This window comes from Pantherophis guttatus, chromosome 1 (assembly GCF_059756535.1).
Source record: "Pantherophis guttatus breed Tessera chromosome 1, ASM5975653v1, whole genome shotgun sequence".
Classification (NCBI taxonomy): domain Eukaryota; kingdom Metazoa; phylum Chordata; class Lepidosauria; order Squamata; family Colubridae; genus Pantherophis; species Pantherophis guttatus.
The window spans coordinates 280,460,996-280,474,734 of NC_142063.1; the positions used below are offsets into that span (position 1 = coordinate 280,460,996).

At 37.3% G+C, this 13,739-nt stretch overlaps 1 long non-coding RNA gene across 1 annotated transcript; it reads left to right on the forward strand.

The window, feature by feature from the left end:
- Window positions 1-11,602: 11,602 nt before the first annotated feature.
- Window positions 11,603-12,950, forward strand: LOC117671944 (uncharacterized). Its single transcript, XR_004593064.3, has 2 exons — window positions 11,603-11,860; window positions 11,963-12,950. It is a non-coding gene; the product is annotated as an uncharacterized LOC117671944 (long non-coding RNA).
- The last annotated feature ends 789 nt before the right edge of the window (window positions 12,951-13,739 follow it).

The window sequence follows — 13,739 nt, forward strand, 5'->3', positions numbered from 1 at the left end:
GAAAAGGAACTCCCCCCACCCCTATCCTTAAGGACATCTACCTCCAACTGTTAAAGCTTGGAATGCAGAATATTTTTGCACATTATAATTTCCCAGAGAAAGCTGCAATTGATAAATACAGATTTAATAGAAGGCAATTAGACTTTTTAAATTCTCATACAGCTAATAATCCTGGACAGGATTTCTTTATAAGAGTTCTATTGAAAAACATGTTCCGTTCTATATCCTGATTGTGGAGATTAAAGCAAGCTTTGTCTTAATGCCAGAGCATGTTTGCAATCAGATTGGTGGGTTATAGTTTCCTATACTCTCCTAAAGCACAGTGTTTAGTAATTAAATGGAGGCTGACAATCACCAATTTGAACACAACAGCATTTGATTACTTCTGCCAAAAATATGTTACCTGTTTGCTTAAAAATGGAACTAGATGCTTCGCTTCAATATGAAGAAAAGGTTTATTCTTTACTGTAGAAAAGTTGTAATTTATAAATTAAGAAAAAGGATTGTTCCTTTACAAGTTTACAGGCTGAAGAAATAAATTAGATGATAATATATGGAAGTTCTCAAAGTTTCATCCAAGTCTAACATATGGCCACCTAAGAGCTAGATCCAGACTTGGTTGGTAGTTGCTTACTTCTATTGATTTCAATGAGATTTATATTATTTAGGGAGAAAATAGGTTAGCTTAGGCTAGATCCAGGGTCATTCCATGTCAAGTGGTCTGGGGCTCCCAGGTTGACCATCACGGATTTTGATGAAATTTGGTGTGAACATGCACACACATCCCCAATGAACATTGGTAAAGTGTTATGTTTGCCGATGCAATACTTGTGGAGATATAATCATTTGTATGATCCCATAACGTAGCCTTTGACAGTATGACTCTGAGATTTCAGCAACTTTGAGACATATCATCTCCGGCAATATTTTGTTGAGAGAAACAAAACTTGGCCATCTTGTACAACTTGTTGTACTCTATTGAACAAAATAATAAAAACATTCTCATGAGTGATCTCCATCTAGATAATTGGGAGCAAAGTTGGCCGAAAATGACTGTGGCGCGAAAAAAGGGTAAAGTTTGGCTTCTTATATCTCTGGAAGGAAAGGTATGAGAAACGTGAAACTTTGTGCATAATAACTTAGCAACACAAAGTTGTCGAGTATAAAATTTCATTCTCCTACTGCTTTCCAATAGTTCACAAATTAAGTGTAAAGTTGATGGTTTTTGTAAAAATGCCAAAAATAGGGTATTTTTAGCCCACTTTTACAAAAAAAGACCTTTCGGAAACTTTGTTAAATCATTCTCATTAGAAAGAGCATGTTTCTAGCCCTCTAAAAAAGTAGAGTTGGTGTTTCATCGCTGATGTATGATAGGGACAAAGTAGAGGACGTTGCTATGGCAGCGTCACATGCATTCTATTATTGTTTCATCTTGTTTGTTTTATATAGACATCATTATTACTATTATATTGCATTGGTCCATGGTGACATTGTCACTACCAGTTCAGGCACTTGACCCAGCCACCCATCGCCATAGGGGCCACACCTGATAGCCATGCAATACCAGCCACGGGTGGGTTTCTTGGTTCAGGATCCCAAGCCTGTAGTTTGGTTTCTTCCTCGAGATTCCAAGCCAGCAACTGGGCAGCTTATCCTAGGTTCCCAGACCTAAAGTGGGTATCTTATATGGTTTCCAAGCCAAAGTCCGTATTGTTCATATGAACTGCCAAATTCCAATGATCGTTATTTATTATTGAATTTACGCGCCACGTTCTTTAGCATCGCTTCTGGGAATTGATACTGTCGACCTGACGATGTAACTGAAGGCACTGGAAGCACGCATATAAGATGTGTTCTGGAACCCAACAAACATCTTGTCTTTCAGGCTAATAAAATGAATGAGCAGGGCCTCGCAGATGCATAAATGTTACTAATGCATCATTTTGGTCAAAATTTCCATGACGTTGCCTACCCACCATTTTTTGTCATAAATGCAGGCAACATAACAACCGGGAAATAGGTCGGCCAATTTTAAATTCGGATCGACGGTATTGGACATTTTGGCCACAAAGTTAACTGTGTCATTTGAAAATTTGCTGACAGAAATCGAATTTGTATCAATTGGCACAAACTGGTGATGATCTCTTGTGCCAGCTATTGTGCTGCTAACTTTCCATCTTTCTTCTTGCAGCATCCTGCCTTCTTCGATTTCTTCTTGCAGAACATATATATATTTAAGTCCATGAATGTTTCACCATTTGATTTTGTTTCACCAAATCACTATGCGATGGAGTTGGCAACACGACTAAACGTTTGGCTGCTCAAGCCAGCCTCCAATGACCATCAACCGACCAAATACTGATGCCGACAGATCTGTTCAACTTTTGCGACAGAAACATTCACAGAATTAAATATATCTAGTAATAGTAAGAGACAAAACAAGGACCTGATTTCAAAATAACAAAATAATAGAGTTGGAAGGGATCTTCCAACTCCCTGCTCAAGCAGGAAATCCTTTATTTCAGACAAATGGTTGTCCAATCTCTTCTTAAAAACCTCCAATGTTGGAGCACCTACAACTTCTGGAGGCAACTGTAGATTATTTTTATATATTATTTTTTGACATCCACATCTAAAAGAGCTAAAATAGTGTAGATGATCCTGGCTTGCAAATATATAGGTGATGTATGTGAGAATTTTTGTATCTCTTTGCTGCTAACTACTGCTCATCTGCATTTTGCAGTTAACAACAACTAATCAGAGCAGCATGTTCCCTCTGTATAATTATTGAAGAAATACACCACAGAGTCAAAACACTATGTAAGATGTTATCCTTTCATTCTGCTCAGGCTGAATGAAGACTAAACAGCAAAAACACAGATATCAGATCAAATCAGACCAATAGTAAGTTCTCACTTATAGCTGGCATAGAAGTTTTGATGTTTTACAATGCATATGACCTTCAAGGGTCAACAGCATAATCTTCACATAACATATATAACAGAGGAATTCTATTATTCCATTATTATATTTACATAGTGCTTAATGCCTATATTTTATTTTCCACACAGCAGTACTGTATGACTCATGATCATTCCCAAACTGCAGACTAATGAAACTAGTCCTCTTCCAGACCAACATCATAAAAGACTATCAAGTAAACTCCAAAATAAATTTTAGACACTTTTTCCATGACAAAAGAAAATCAAAAACATCTAGAAGGGAAAAAACCCCTGGGCCTACTTAAGTTTTTTCTGTCATCGTTGAAGGTCAATAATTTACTCTGTTATATAAGCAAAGAGTGATTTTTACGGAACTTTACTGAGATGGAATAGCTCAAATAGCTCTTTCAGATCAATAAAAAAATGTTTGGCGTTGCAATCAAGAGATGCAGCAAACATTTGAAGAAATTTCATGCAGGCATTCAAACCCAGCATAGACTGATAAAGATTAGTAGAATGTATTTATTTATTTATTGAATGAATGAAAAGAGGATAGCAGATAGGTCAGGAATATCACCCTAATCACATTCCCCAGCTAATTAGGATGCTGCCTCTTCTTCACCAAGCTGTGTAATGTACAGAAGCAACAGTCTTTGTTACTGGTTGTGAAACATAGTGAATAACAAAGTTCCCAAAGTCAGATTTAGTTCAATAACTCTCACAATGACATTTGCATTTCAGCAAGTCAGTCAACTTCTGGAATGTGCTAGGTTTGGCATTATTATCCCTTTTAGCAACTGCAAATATAAACCCTCCCTTTCCATACATATATCCAGAAAGACAAACGCCAGTGGGTGCGTTCTATGTAGCAGCTGCTACTGAATGTCTCAGGTTGGGGAAAAAACTATGTCTCTAGTTTCAAATAAACTAGCACGTCAGTAAATGTTTGCTACTGCTTATTTATCCTATTGGCAATTTTGTTTTTAACAACTTGCTCTATATTCATACTTGGATTTTTATAGCACGTATATCCTATTTTGGTCCTGTTGGTGGTGAAAAGTAGCAGTTGGGTTCAATAGACCTAGTCATAAATGGCCTAATTTTCCAGCAAATTTGTGAGCAGAGAAATTGGGTAAGCTGGAGAAGGAGATATACTTTAACCATTTTCTAAATGTTTTTAGGATGACTTTACTCCTTTGGGATTTAATAGAAGCATTGGAAGCCATTGGATAGAATAAAAGCATTGTAGTCCACTGCAGAGATAATTGTCAAAACATCACTCACTTCAGAACTAAATAAGAATAAGAAAATCAGAGTGTACCCATGAGACTTTTCCAAAATTCTCTACTTTAAAATGTTATATAGAACAAAATCACTTCTTGAAATGAAATGAGAACTGATGGAAAGCAATGTAGGAAAATTTCTCTGGCCAGTGGTAAGATTCAAAGGAGGTAGATAATTTTAGTAATGAAAGAAAATATTAGCTTTTTGGCCTGGCCTTTCTAACTATGTATTCTTATGGCAACAATATATAATAAATGTTAACTACGGCTTGATCTTTCAAAGTTCTTGAGTCCCCAAAAGTCTTGCTTGCTAATGTTCAGAAATAAACCCAGTCCTTCTAATATTGTCCTAACAATAACAAGTAATCCTAACAGTAACAACTAGACATCCAGGCTTATTAAAATATCCAACCATATTCCACTGTTATATTATTGTGATTTACTAATATAAAAGTATTAAAAGTACAAAAATGCTAAAACATAATTATTTTAAGAAAAGAAAATTGACAGTGATCAAAAATGATGTAGGGTCTGCTTGGGCGTGTGTGTGTGAACAAGATGACCTACAAGGTCCCTTCCAACTCTGTTAATCTGTATCTGTATCATCCATGATTGTAATGGTAGCAAAGTAGAGTTTTTGCTTAAGGTCATTTTCTGCCAAAGGGAAATGGACAGACCAGATCAGAGCTTTCTTGTAATTTTTTGGGACCTAGGAAATGTGCCTTCCTTGTAATGGCTCCTGCTCTCAGAATGAGGTCTCCCCCTAAGATCCAGTCGTCATCTTGATTGTATTCTGGAAGGCCATAAAGACTTGTTAATCTCCAGGCCTTGAGAGATAGCAGGTGGAACCCCATGTTGTTGTGTTTCATATAGGTTGCATAAATGGACATGCTTTTGTATTAGTTGTACAATTTTATTTATTTATTTTATTGTACTTAGTTTTCATTGTGTTTAGATTTTGTTTTTATATTGTAAGCCACTCAAAGTCAATTAAAGTTGGGCATTGCTAAAACTGAGTCAAATAAATAGGATTGATTGACTGATTGACCGATTGATTGATTTGCTGCCTATCTCACCTACTATTCCATTTAGCAATGGATATGGGCATGATTGAGCTGAGAATTGTTAAAGAAACAGTGTTCTTGTCATGCACCAGCATATAATTTGTGTATATACTATTGTTATTCTCTAGTGGCTGGGGGCCAAATACCAATCTCTATTGTTTGGAAGCTGACCCGGCCCCTTTATCCATCAACCCTCATTCCCAGAACAAGTGCATCCTGGGAAGCCAGACTCCATTTCCTTTAGCATTTGGAAGGAAACAGAAGCACCAGGAAGAATCCAGCCTAATCCATGGCACATGTTCACCTGAGGACACAAATCCACATCCCATACACACAACATCACTGATGAGATTTAGATTTATCTGTATTTAATAAGCAACTCAACACTGCTTATTTTGTATTTGGGTTCTTATTGTATGTATTTCTATTTTTCCCAGTTTCACCATTCTATTCCTTTAATAAAGTATCTAGATCTATGCACACGGTCTGTTTTATTGGAGGATAGGTGGGTTTAGCTGCATGTTAAGCTGCACACAGAGCAACATGTAGTGAAGACAGAATAGTTCTGCATAGATTTTAAATGTTATCCGTACATCAGTCCAGTCGGTCAATACCACAATATTTCTCCTTAACGTACTTTTAATTGGGAATATATTTCAAAAATTATGAGAAGAGGGAAATATAAGCAGATTGTTCTGCTGAGGAATTCACCTTACATATATGCAAAGGGCCTCAGAATAATTGAGGTCCTTTGCATATATGGACCTAAAGTCAGCATTCTGCCCCTTAACCCGATGGCATCATGTGGCCTACAGGGGAATTGTGAAGCTGAGCTAGCAGGCTAAATTTCTGCTCTAGAGGAAACATTGCAAAGGTATTTTTTCAACATTTTCTTTGTTGCTGTGGGACATTGGCAGGAACTCTTGCCCTATCTCTGGGATTTCTGCCCCATGTCTGTCAGCTCTACACGAGCAATCAAAAGGGTGGTTTGTTCTGCTTCCCCCTAATATTGTCTCCCACTGTGAAAGGAAACAGTAACCCTAACTCTAACCTATTTCCTTGATGGCTCTTCCATCCTCCTGCTTCCTCATCCATCCAAGCAGGGGAACAGCAACAAAGACTCCAACATGATATGAAACAGCAGCACAAGATAGGTGAGGTGAGTAAGTGATTTTGTGCAAGTGCTTGGAGAATTGTTTAGCAACCAGAACTTAATTCATATAAGTAAAATATAAATAAAAGCAAGAAGAATTTCTCCAAGAGAAGAGATTACTATTAAACTAATATGAATCTACATACTAGTGAGTGAATTTACATAAAGGCTGCAAAATTGGACCAGGAAGGTCCCAAATAAGTATTTTCTTCCTTTGTTTGTTGCTACGAGGTCTGATCCAAGGAACACACTTTTTAGGATTATAATAGAGAAAAAGGATAACATTCAATTAATGTTAAAAGTTATCAGCAAATTTATCAGCAGCAAAAGCAAATACCAAGAATAACTACAGGGCAGATTCAGAAGAGAAAACAGTATATGTGTTCACTTACAATACCCAGGAAAATCAAACGTTCTCAGACATACCATCCACCATGGTAAATAAATGATCTTTCTTCGCTGCTCTAAAACTTTCCTCTCCTTAAAACCTTCCAAAAAACAACAGCCCTGTCCATTTTGAGTGAGGAAATAAAAATCAGACAAAGAAAGCAAAATAGCTGCAATAAATACGTGAAGCAAAATTTCAGCTTTTGATTTGTATCGGTTAAGTTTCCAGCCACTCCAGAGTTTATATTGTAAAACAAAGATTTCTTTGTGGGGTTAGCGAGCATAGATTTCCCTAGCAGCTGGCCCTGGAGGTAAAATAACTCTTCTGCCAGTTGTGGCCTACTTCACAGATGTCCTTTTGTTTCCCCTTTCACAGTAGCCACAATTTTTGCTTGAAGTTTCCACTCCTTTTCTCTTCCCTAATGTAGGCAAACATATGCTAAAACTCAAACCTATATACAAGCCCGAACTGTTTCGCTAGAACTGGGTGTTGAAAAAATAGTGGTAGAACACTTAACCTCCCCCGTAAATTAACAGTTTAGTTGCAGTCTGTAAAAAAAAAAAAAACAAGGGGAACTGATTAACCAAACAGCTTTTATTTTCTGCTGGACAGAAAAGAAACAAAAAGAAATGGGTGGGGTGGGAGATCAATCAGGCCAAGCACGTATTTCAAAGTTGCTGGCATATGCAAGCCCTACATAGAGAAAGTGTTTGTTTATACATTATGGGGGGGGGGATCTTAGGTCTAATAGGAGTCCCCATTTAACATATTATGGATGGAAACATCTGCAGCTCTGGTACCAGCTTTAAATATGGATTTGTTAGTGTGATGATTCTACCATTGATGCATATCTATGGTAATGTGCAGGTAGTTCCAATGGACCTAGAAACTCACCATATTCAAGCGCCTTTTGGTAGGCAGCCAGACCAGGGTGTGGGGGTGAGGGAATTTGAGGTAATAACAGTCCTGTCAACTGATTGCTATAAAGCACTTTTAAGGCCTCCATAGTTATTTGGCTGACAAATGTTTCCATTTAGAAGGTGGTATGGAGGATTTTGTGTATGTGTGTTTGGTTTTTGTTTTGCTGATAAATCTCTTTTTTGTGTGTGTTATTTTTGGTAGGAAGAGAAATAATCTTTTAGACCTGCCAAATATCCCAAACAACATGTACAGATGGGTGGTTCTGCAGCTGGAAGCTTTAACTTTGTAGTATTTATTTAAAATATGAAAGCCAGCCCACCAAGGCTAAAACAGAGTGGGCAAAATTCACAATGTTTTGGCTCTTAAGCAAATAGCATTTGAACTTGGGGCTTTTTTTCCCCCTGCTGAAATGTAATTTTATGCAGATGAGCTTTGCACAAAATTCATTAAATATCCTGATGCAATTTTCATATTTTTGTAAGGGATCTGCATAAGCACCAATTAGATCTAAAAGAATGCTATTGTGGAAATTGCAGTGCTTATTGTTCAAGCAATCTTATGTTCTGCATCTGCTTCTCTGTAATGATTATATAGGTGCATGCCGTTCAAATGCCAGCTTGCTGGCATTAGTTTATTTAAAACAGCACTGAACTTGATGAAGCAGACGTTTAAATATTGCAGGATTTCCTGTAGGAAAACTGTAAAGTAAAAACAAGTTGCAAGAAAATAAATTGTCATTCTGATAATTATTCCCAAACTGAAAATGCTCATTTGGATCAAAATTCCAACTGTTTATCATGAAATGAAGGAAAATATGGCACAAACTCTATTTCTTTGCATACCTTTTCTTCACACAATATATTAGCATTGTTTGCAGTGCTATGTATTTTCATGCAACTAAAGGAATGTTAAAGTCTGAAGTTTGGATACGCCATCTATAATTCTGAAAACTGTGTTAAATACAGCATGAAGGTCTTAATCCATAACAGTCCAGGCCAAATTGTATTTCTGGATACAGGATTTCAGACCAACGAATTTCAATAAGGATAACAAGAAGATGGAATTAGAGTGGTATTTTTACAAGAAAGGTTTCAATCCCAAAGCCTACTTGGACGCAAGTCCACTAATCTCCATGGAAGTTATTTCTCTGTGTAATTGTTTCTTCATAGTTATGTAAACTCAGTCTTTTGGTATATGAAACCTCCAAAGCTTATCCATTAACTTGGATTCATGCTCTAATTCTAAGGGTGAAGGAACCAAGATTTATGCCCCCAGCCAGGAGGATAAATTCTACATTCCTGTAATTGAACCCACTGTTGCTGTCTAATCAGAAAGTGACAAGATTAACAACTGTCCCCTCTCCACCTTCTTGACTAAATACATTCAGTTTCTTTAGTTGTTCTTCATCTGAATTTCTTCACAGTAATCCATAAATCCCTCTATTTTTCTTCTGAATTTATTAAGGAGACAACTGCTTGAGCAATCCATTCCCAGAATGCAGCATAGTTTCATTATTGGCACCAATTAGCAATACAATTTAATTTTCAAAAATTCCTCTTCTCCTTAAGAAAAGAGTTTTGTGGTGCTTTCAAGACTAATAAACTTACTGTGGCATAACTCTTGTAGATATCTATTAAACTTTAAGGTGCATACGATTCTTGTTTGTTTATTGCTGTAGCCAACTAATACATCTATACCTCTGGTTGCTTTGGATCATACTGTTCTTGACATAATATGATAGGTGATATTTAAAATATTTTTCTGGCAAAGATATTTTTTCCTCTTCAGTAAGAATTGAATCAATCAGCAATTATGCCTCACAGTGGCTCTCTGTTATCCAGAGATGGAGAAATGCTTTAACAAAGGAATAGGATTTTTATGTATTGCAACAAAATAAAAGAAGAAAGATTGATTTTCTATTTTTCATTGATCTGAAAAATCCAAAGTCTGGAATCTTTAATTAAGGAATGCCTTTATTAAAACTAACCCAGAATTCTTTAGTAGATGAGATGGTTTGAAAAGCAGGCTATAAAGGAAGAAATTAAAAAGACCAAAAGCAGGTTATAATATTTACATTTTAAATCCAATCAAAAGATGGAGATTGTAAAATAAAGCTTGTTATATAATATTTCATTACCGTATAATATAGTGCCATCAGCTTCTAACACAATTTTTATTAAACCAAATTAAAAGGTAGGAAAGCTAGTAAATCTGTAACCCTGAGCACACTAAAGGAACAGATGCACTATTAATTCCAAGTACATATTTTTTGCAATTGAGGATTAACAATTACAATAATTGTTTTCAAATTTGTCCAAGTTGAAGCAAAGTTTCTCTTTCTCCTTATCTTTCTGGCCATCATTAAAATTGGCCAATGAAAACTTATAAACTTACCAAGTTAGGCTATATATCCATGAAGCTGCCAGCTTTAGTTCTCCAGACATTCAGTTCGGCTGGCATATGAAAGGCAGGCTGGCTGGCCCCAAGCATAAGTCAGTTTTGTATGTACCAGCCCATCTGCACTAGAAAGCTTTGCAAATCATAGTCTATCACAAGAATGCTGAGGAAAAACTAGTGGAAGTTGAGTTAATGGATTTGGAAACAGGAAATCTAAGTTTAAATCTACTCTCTGCCATGGCAGCTTACTTGGGTGGCTATTTCTCAGTCCAGCCTTTCTCACAGGGTTATACTAATGAGGGAAAATTGGGAGAGAGAATAGCATGCATACTGCCTTTGCTGCTGAACCAGGGGTGAAATCCAGCAGGTTCTGACAGGTTCTGGAGAACCGGTAGCAGAAATTTTGAGCAGTTCGGAGAACCAGTAGTGGAAATTTTGAGTAGTTCAGAGAACTGGCAAATACCACCTCTGGTTGGCTCTAGAGTAGGGTGGGAATGGAGATTTTGCAGCATCCTTCCCCTGCCACACCTACCAAGCCATGCCCACCAAGCCGCACCCACAGAACCGGTAGTAAAAAAATTTGGATTTCACCACTGTGCTGAACCAAAGGTAGATCTCAATCCAAACTTCTATTATAGCCAGATACAAGTAAAATAGGTGAATATGAAAATATATAAAGCTAAAAAAGAAAGAAATTAGTAGATGTTTTTAGAGTCAAGAAGAGGTATATAGCACATACAGTGGTGCACAACTGGGCCATCAGGAAAGAGATATCTAAATAATGATCAGGAGACCTGACAAGTAGAAGAAATTTGTAAATAAAATATAAAAGTCCTCTGGGATGCTGTGTAGAGAGGGTAATGAAAAAGCATATAGCTCAAGACCTCGATTCAGTTCTATCCACAAAGACAGATTTGTGCAAGGGAATCCTTTTGTAGTGCACCAAAAATGCCTGTCAAACCAAACACCAAGTAACATTTTAGGATTTTGCAAAATGAAAGGTAAGAAGCTGGCACATACCCGTTTGAAATGACCCCGTGTGCTGGGTAGTTGGGAACCAGACTCAGATACTTGGGATTTTCAAAGTCTGATGGGCAACGGTTCTTCCAACAAGAGTCCTAAGAAGTGAAGTTTGCAAATAAATAGAATAAAGATGAGATATGTATGTAATGAACAAATCAATGCATGTCTGCCAGCTTATATTAATATACACTTATGTGCCCAGCAGACAAAGATATTATAGTACTGTTATACCTAATCATCTACCCAAAGTGGTGCCACACGTAACATTTAAGTAATGCTCTTCAGGTAATGCTAACCTTCCTCTTGTACCAAGTCCTGGATTTTAATAAGGAATCACTCTGAGCAAAACTGTAATGGCGGCTCTGTTTACCTGAATTGGCCCAGAAAAAAAAATGCTATCAATACTGATGTACAAGAAGTATCTGACATGCCCCAGCATATAATTTGTATATAGATATTGTTCTCTAGCCCCATCTAGTGGCCAGGGGCCAAATACCAATCAGTATTGTTTGGAAGCTGACCTTTTACCCAACAACACTCACTCCCAAAACAAGTGCATGCTGGGAAGCCAGACTCCATTTCCTGTAGCATTTGGAAGGAAACAGAAGCACCAGGAAGAATCCAGGGTAATCCATGGCACATGTTCATCCGAGGACAAAAATCCACATCCCACACACACACCATTGCTAGTGAGATTTAGATATATCTGTATTTGTTAATTGTTATGCTCACCAACTGCTTATTTTGTATTTGACTTCTTACTGTACAGTATGTATTTCTATTTTTCTCAGTTTCATCCATCCTGTTCCATATCCCAAAAGAATTATGCTAACAGATGTGTGAAATGCAGTAATTGAAATAAAATCTTTATGGAAAAAGGGAGAAAATAAAACATTAAGATAAAATGTAATTGTGGACCCCAAGAATAATCAGAATATAAAAGAATGCCGGGTGAGCGAGGGGCGGATCTGCCATGGTTTCCCATTCGAGCTGCTTTTGGAACTGCATCTGGAGGCTTTGGGGTGAGCCTGAAGAAAATCTCTGTCTGATAGAGAAAGACCATTCACTCCTCAAGAAGAATGAAACAGCCAGTTAGACTGCCGAGATACTGGTGAAAATCAATTTGATATTTGCAGTAAACCTGGATGGTCCTCTGTTTTCAGAAAACTACGCTGCTGAGTGTGCCCTCCAGCTAGCTCAGCTGTCAAAGAAGCTTAGAGAACTCAACCAAGCCCTCGCTGTCAAGGAGGCCCTGGCTCAGAATCTGGCTCAGATTGACCATCAGTCACAAGAGGAAGACATTTTGAAAGACATAGTGTTTGTCCAAATCAGCCCGTTCAGGCTGGGTAAAAGCACCCAGGAGGAAGACATAAGCCTGGAATGGATGCAGTATCTTCAAGAGAATAGGTTCAGGCTGAGGAAACTCATCCATTCTGATTTCTCAAGTGAAATTATACAATCAGACTGGATAAAAGCACCCGGGTGACGCAAAGAGACACTTTCTTTGAGCCTTCCTCCCGAAAAGAAAGGAAGACATTTTGAAAGACTTGGCATTTCTCCAAATCAGCCCATTCAGTCTGGATTAAAGCACCGAGGTCTCTGAAGGAAGAATGGAGCCAGACACCATGGAAGCCTCTCAGAACAGCGCCTCATCTCATTCCCGCCACTTGCACCTACCATGCTGCTGCCCAGAATGAAGTAATGTCAAATAAATTTCTTAAACTAATTCTTCTTATACTTATTCTTTATAATAAAGTATTGCATTTCAGAATATAAAAATGCAGTTTAGTTCCAATCCTTCCCTGTGTTTGTGGCTTAACATGTGTCAGTTGGCACATTAACAGTAGCATATGGGTTGATCTGATGTGAGTTATGCATACAGTATGTTATGTTCAGGCCTAAAGTGTGTAATTCTTTTGGATTACTGTTGGCAGATCTCTGTGTTTCAGGGAGCTCGAATGTTCATAAATGTTATATATCCATAGGATTTTGTGTTGTGAAAGTTACTGTAATATCTGAGCATTTCACAAACATTAATTCATGCTTGAAACATCAAAATATGGCTATCACAATATTAAGTATTTTTAAAAGCAGTTAGCATCCAAGAAAGGGTCGTTTGTGTAAGATCTCAAGAATTGAGAGGTTCTTAATCACAGAACAGAAGAAACCTGGATTAATTCTGCACAATAGCAATAGCAGACTTATATACCACTTCATATTGCTTTACAGCACTCTAAGCAATTTATACTGTAGAATCAACATATTGCCCCCAACAATCTGAGTCCTCATTTTACCAATCTCAGAAGGATCGAAGGCTGCTGCATTTCTCATCCACTGTTACCTTTTTATTATTTGAGTACCTTGTAGACCATTACTCTCAAAGATAATTTAATCAGTTGTATGGATTATTAATCGTAGCTTTGTTTAGGACTTCTAGACCACATCAGTCTGTTTAATTTTCTATAACATTAAAAACCTGATAGCTAATAAGGGAAGATCCAGATCATTACAATCTCCAAATTACCCTAACATAGAGGATCAAGGTGATGGAAATACAGGGAAGTAAGC